This window comes from Bidens hawaiensis, unplaced genomic scaffold, assembly GCF_021521415.1.
Source record: "Bidens hawaiensis isolate Kalapana, Puna unplaced genomic scaffold, B.hawaiensis_p1.1 tig00026184_1, whole genome shotgun sequence".
Classification (NCBI taxonomy): domain Eukaryota; kingdom Viridiplantae; phylum Streptophyta; class Magnoliopsida; order Asterales; family Asteraceae; genus Bidens; species Bidens hawaiensis.
The window spans coordinates 259,014-265,000 of record NW_027494209.1 but is presented as its reverse complement, the minus strand read 5'-3'; positions in this window follow the sequence as shown (position 1 = coordinate 265,000).

Genomic DNA, 5,987 nt, shown 5'->3' with positions numbered 1-5,987 from the left:
TACATGTTTTGTTAAACCTCCCATAAGCACCATATTCTGACTTTTTTTGGACAATATCCAACAAGAGTTTCCATTGAGTGAATAACGGATCCCGATCCTAAAAACAATAATGCTTTAGAGTAAGCATGAGTAATCAAATGAAATAAAGCACTGCGATAAGACCCCATACCTAAAGCTAACATCATATAACCCAATTGAGACATTGTGGAATAGGCTAAACCCCTCTTAATGTCTTTTTGAGCAAGAGCTAAAATTCATTATGTTGGGTATGACTATGAAAATAGGCATAAGTCGAGCTACAAGAAAAATTCCCGCAGCTACCATCGTAGCAGCATGTATAAGGGCCGAAATAGGAGTCGGCCCTTCCATTGCATCAGGTAACCATACATGAAGGGGAAATTGTGCAGATTTAGCAATCGCACCGGCAAATAATAGAACAGCGCACAAAGTAACAAACACAAAATTGACTTCATTATTAGAAATCAAGTTATTGAATATTTGGAATAAATCACAAAATTCGAAACTCCCCGTTATCCAATAAAAACCCAAAATGCCTAATAATAAACCATAATCACCAACACCATTAGTTATAAATGCTTTTTGACAAGCCTTTGCTGCAACAGGTCGTGTGAACCAAAATCCTATTAATAGATACGAACACATTCCAACCAATTCCCAAAAAATATAAATTTGTATCAAATTTGAACTAGTAACTAATCCCAACAAGGAAGTACTGAAAAACTCATATAAGCAAAAAATCGCAAGTATCCGTGATCATGAGACATATAATTATCACTATAAATAAGAACCATAATTCCAACAGTAGTGATTAATATTGACATAATAGAAGTAAGTGGATCGATCAAGAATCCGAATTCTAAAGAAAAATCATTATTGATAATCCAAGACCATACATATTGATAAACAGAACTGCTATTTATTTGCTGAATAGACAGATTGATAGAAAAAATCATGACTATACTTAACAATAAAACACTCTGAAAAGCCCACATACGACGAAGACTTTTTGTTGCCGTCGGGAAAAAGAAGAAGTCCTAGCCCTATTAACATAGGAACCCGAAGTGAAAGAAAAGGTATTATCCACGCATATTGATATGTCTGTTCCATAAAAAAAAATTTATTCTTAATTAATTGTTTCCGATTCACCGGATCTTGCCTATTTCGAAAAAAGTCAATAAAAAATCAAGATATGCACTAACTTGTTAAATCATTTTATATTAGTATTTATTCTGAGTCTTTTTAAAATCGTTCAAATATTCAAAAGAAGAAGTGATAATTGGTCAACTAATATGACCAAGTGACATATAAAAATAAAAACGAATACTTCTATATAGTAAAAAAAAATAGAGCAAGGATCAAAATTTAAGCTAAAAAGAGCACTTTATCCTGTTATGAATTATAGGATTAACTAAGGGCATCGGTCTAATGAAATAAAAACTCTTGATTTTAGTTAGTTTATTCCAACTCATTAACTAATTCATTATGGGATTGATTTTTTTCCATTTCAATCAAAACAATTTTTTAGTCAAAAGTTTATAATCCTTTGTTATAATCCTTTGAGGGATTTTATTCTATGTAAATAAAGTATAGAATGAGTAAAATAAGGGTCTTTTAGGTTCTTTATTGATTTTATTTAGTTTGATTTAGTAGATTATAAAGAGATAACTTTGAGAGATAAACAACGAGAACTAAAAGTTCCAAACCAAAATGTTTGGTTTTACTAATAGCGTATGGAATCAAAATTTTGTTATTTTAAGTTATTTTTTATACAAGTTTCACCCATCTTTGACATATCTAAATCAAAATTTCTTTTTTATAAATAGAATCTTATTTAGACACAAAATATATATAGATAATGAATAAGAAAAAAGAATTCGTTTTGAACAATAGATGTCTTTCACATCCAACTATAACAACGAGTAACTTTTAAATGGCAGTTCCAAAAAAACGTACTTCGATATCAAAAAAGCGTATTCATAAAAATATTTGGAAAAGGAAAGGATATGGGGCGTCGTTAAAAGCTTTGTCATTAGGGAAATCTCTTTCTACCGGTAATTCAAAAAGTTTTTTTGTACGACAAACAAATAAGTCTTAAAATATAAGTCCTAAAATATCGGAATAATCAGAATGGATTTTACTAAAAATCAAAAAAAGTCTCAGTCATTTGTTAATATCAAAGTTAATCTAAAATGAACAATTGGCAGTCCCTATTCTAATCAATATGAAATAGACCCTTCATTTTAGAAAAGAATTATTCTGTTTTCGGAAAAAAAGAATCAAGAAAAAAATACAAAATTTTTCCCACTGAGATAATAGCCCGTCGTGCGAGCCCCCCACCGGGGGCCCACTATGCCAAAAGCGTGAGAAACCCCATCCCTCTCTTTCCTTTTTTCGTCCCCATGCCGCCGATGTGGTGACATGGGGACGAAAAAAGGGGGATCCTATCAACTTGTTCCGACCTGAGATAATAAGCTCATGAGCTTGGTCTTACTTCACTGTCGAGAAACAAAAGAAGACTTCCATCTCCAAATTTAACTCAGACGTAGCTCCCTTCTTTTTGGGTGTGAAGCAGTGTTAAAAACCAAAATACCCAACAAGCATTAGCTCTCCCTGAAAAGGAGGTGATCCAGCCGCACCTTCTAGTACGGCTACCTTTCTCTTTAGAAAGAAGATCTTTTGTCTCATGGTAGCCTGCTCCAGTTAAACTCATAATGGCGATAAATAGATTATTTGAAATTCAATAATTTTCTATTGAATGGGACATTATTTTACATCGACAAACAACAAGTAAAGGAAAAAAGAAATTTTTTAGCACCTTTTTCCAATACTTATTGAAAGTGCATTGCTGTGTCAGAAGAAGGATAGCTATACTGATTCGGTTTACTCTAAAGACGCCCTCGGTACAATATTGACGATCTCACAAAGATTTTTTTAATGTAATGTCTACTTATTGGGTCTTGATTGGAGATAATTTAACTACCGGTTGGGGGAAGTTTTTTCTATTTCTATACTGTAATCTACATATATAGACTCGCGAGAATCTCTGAGTGTTCAGGCATTCAATCACAATTAGATTGAGATGGATAATTTATAGAAAAAAACGTGAAAAAATGATTATTTTTTTTAACCCCTCGTCAAAAGTATAATATACAATCTTCTTTAGCAGGCTTGGGACTAAAAGAATGGTTGGGACAACAAGCATCCATCTCGTTTGTATTTTGGTTACCCGTATAACCATCGAAGGCTGTTGAAGTGACTTATTTCTGGAAATTGGGAAGCGTTGAGAACAAAGAAATTGTTGGAGTTATCATTTCTCTCTAGTACCAATACGTTTGATGTTAAGAAAAGATCTCTTGCAGGAAGGTTGGCTAGAGAGATCCATAATAAAAGAAGTTTTTGTGATTATTGCAGAAGAAATGAAACAAAAGATACGGTAGAGCTAGGACAGTTATTGTATGAGGTCTACCCAGTGCTAGATGCAGAGGCACATAATAGATCGATATGAACATTATGAGCTGTCCCGTAATAAAACCAGTTGTTGCTGATACCCTCTTCTCGGCTCCTTCTTCTCCTACTTCCATAACGTGAGCTCGGAGAAAAAAGAGATAGGAGGGTCCTATGGAGAATGTGGTCAGAAATCCATAATAGAGTCCGACCACAACGACCGAATTGATTATCTTCATGCATGCACTAACTTATTAAATCATTTTATATTAGTATTTATTCTGAGTCTTTTTAAAATCGTTCAAATATTCAAAAGAAGAAGTTATAATGGTCAGCTGATATGACCAAGTGACACCTATAAAGGGGGCTTGAAAAATAAGTAATTTATGCTGGGCTATTATCCTTTTTTTAGGTTCATTAGGATTCTTGTTGGTTGGAACCTCGAGTTATCTTGGTAGAAATTTGATATCTTTCTTTTCGTCTCAGCAAATCGTTTTTTTTTCATAAGGAATTGTGATGTCTTTCTATGGGATCGCGGTTCTTTTTATTAGCTCCTATTTGTGGTGCACAATTTCGTGGAATGTAGGTAGTGGTTATGATCGATTTGATATAAAAGACGGAATAGTGTGTATCTTTCGTTGGGGATTTCCTGGAACGTAAATGTCGTAGCAGGAGCAGGGTCGGTCAAATCATCTGCAGGTACATAAACATCTTGAATAGAAGTTATGGACCCTTCTTTGGTAGAAGCAATTCTTTCTTGTAAAGAACCCATTTCGGTACTAAGGGTAGGTTGATAACCCACGGCGGAAGGCATTCTACCCAGGCGGATATATATGTATCCATAATTGAAAATTTTGAGTTTCCTATATATTCTGTTGTTCTATCAATCGTATTTTTTCATTTTTTCTATTGTCCGTGATCTGTAAATATCCATGTTATATGCAAGTAACCCGATGCACACATGTACTGTCCTACATCCCATTTTAGGATAAATAATAAGGAAATGGCGTATCAATTAAAGCTATAAATAAATAAAAAGATAAACTCTTTGGTATCATCTTTTTGTATCATCCCTAACACATACCCATAACGACTATAATCATCGATAAAGGTAATGAAGTATCTCTCACCATTCCTTGTCATTGCCTTAAAAGGACCACATACATCCGAATGTATGATACCTAATAAGTCTTTTCCCTTTCATTAGTTCCACTAAAGGGTTCCTTGGTCATCATTCCTTGTAAACAAGATTCACACTTATCAAATGAATCATCATTTGATTCTAAAAGACCATTCTTTTGAAGTGTATGTCTGCGATCTTTGTTTGTGTGACCAAGGCTACAATGCTAAAGATAAGTCTTACTCAAATCCATTTTGAGTTTGTTGGTGCTAGATTGGTACAACAAGTTATCATTAGATATGTTATCATGAACTAATTCATAAATGTAATTAGACAGCATCACTTTAAAATAAAAGATATCATTCATGAAAACATAAATACCATTGTCCACAAACTTTAAATCATAACCATATTGTCTTAAAAGAGAAACATAGTCTCCATGGGCTTCGACATCAACCTTTGCTCCGTGTTTTTCAAACTTTAAGTCACACTAGGAACATACAAAGTGTTTTTCAAAACAACTTTCAACCCATTTGGAAGCTCCAAAACATAGTCTCCTTGGGCTTCGACATCAACCTTTGCTCCGTTGCCCATGAAGAGACTTGTATCTCCTTTCTTGAAATGCTTATTTCTTTTGAAATCCTTCAACAAATTGAAAATATGAGTTCCACATCCGTTATCCAATACCCATGTGTTAGAAGAAATAACACTAAGATAAGTATGGATCATGAAAGTTGTACCCGAGGTTTGTCCTGCATCCCTCTTAGCTTTCAACTCCTTGAGATAGGTTGGACAATTCCTCATCCAATGTCCTATCTCACCACAACCAAAGCACGGATCCTCCGAGCTAACCTTTAGCTTCTTCTCCTTTGGTTTGATTGGTTCCACTTTAGTTTTCCCTTTGAACTTGCCCTTGACCTGTCCCTTACCTTTGGCAACATTTGCTTTAGGTTCCAGGTGATGCCTCTTCTTATTACCACCTTCATTGATCGTTAGAACCGGTAAAACCCTTTTACCCATTCCTGCTTCGGCCGTCTTGAGCATTGCGTGAAGCTCACCAATGCTCTTGTCGCATCCATTCATGTTATAATTCATAACAAAAGTCTCAAATCTTTTTGTTAGGCCATTAAGGATCAAATCCGTCGCTAACTCTTTTGAGACGGGACAATTTAGCCGTTCAAGTCGTTCAATGTGGCTTTTCATCTTAAGAACATAAGATGAAACGAATCGGGTTTCTTCTATATGACATGCATAAAGCGCTCGAACCGTTTCGAAGCGTTCCACCCTAGCTTGAGTAAGGAACATTTCCTTAAGTTGGGTGATCATGTCATACGCCTTATGATTTTCAAAATCCTTTTGAATTTCGGGAATCATAGTTCCCAACATGAGGCAAGAAACTTGC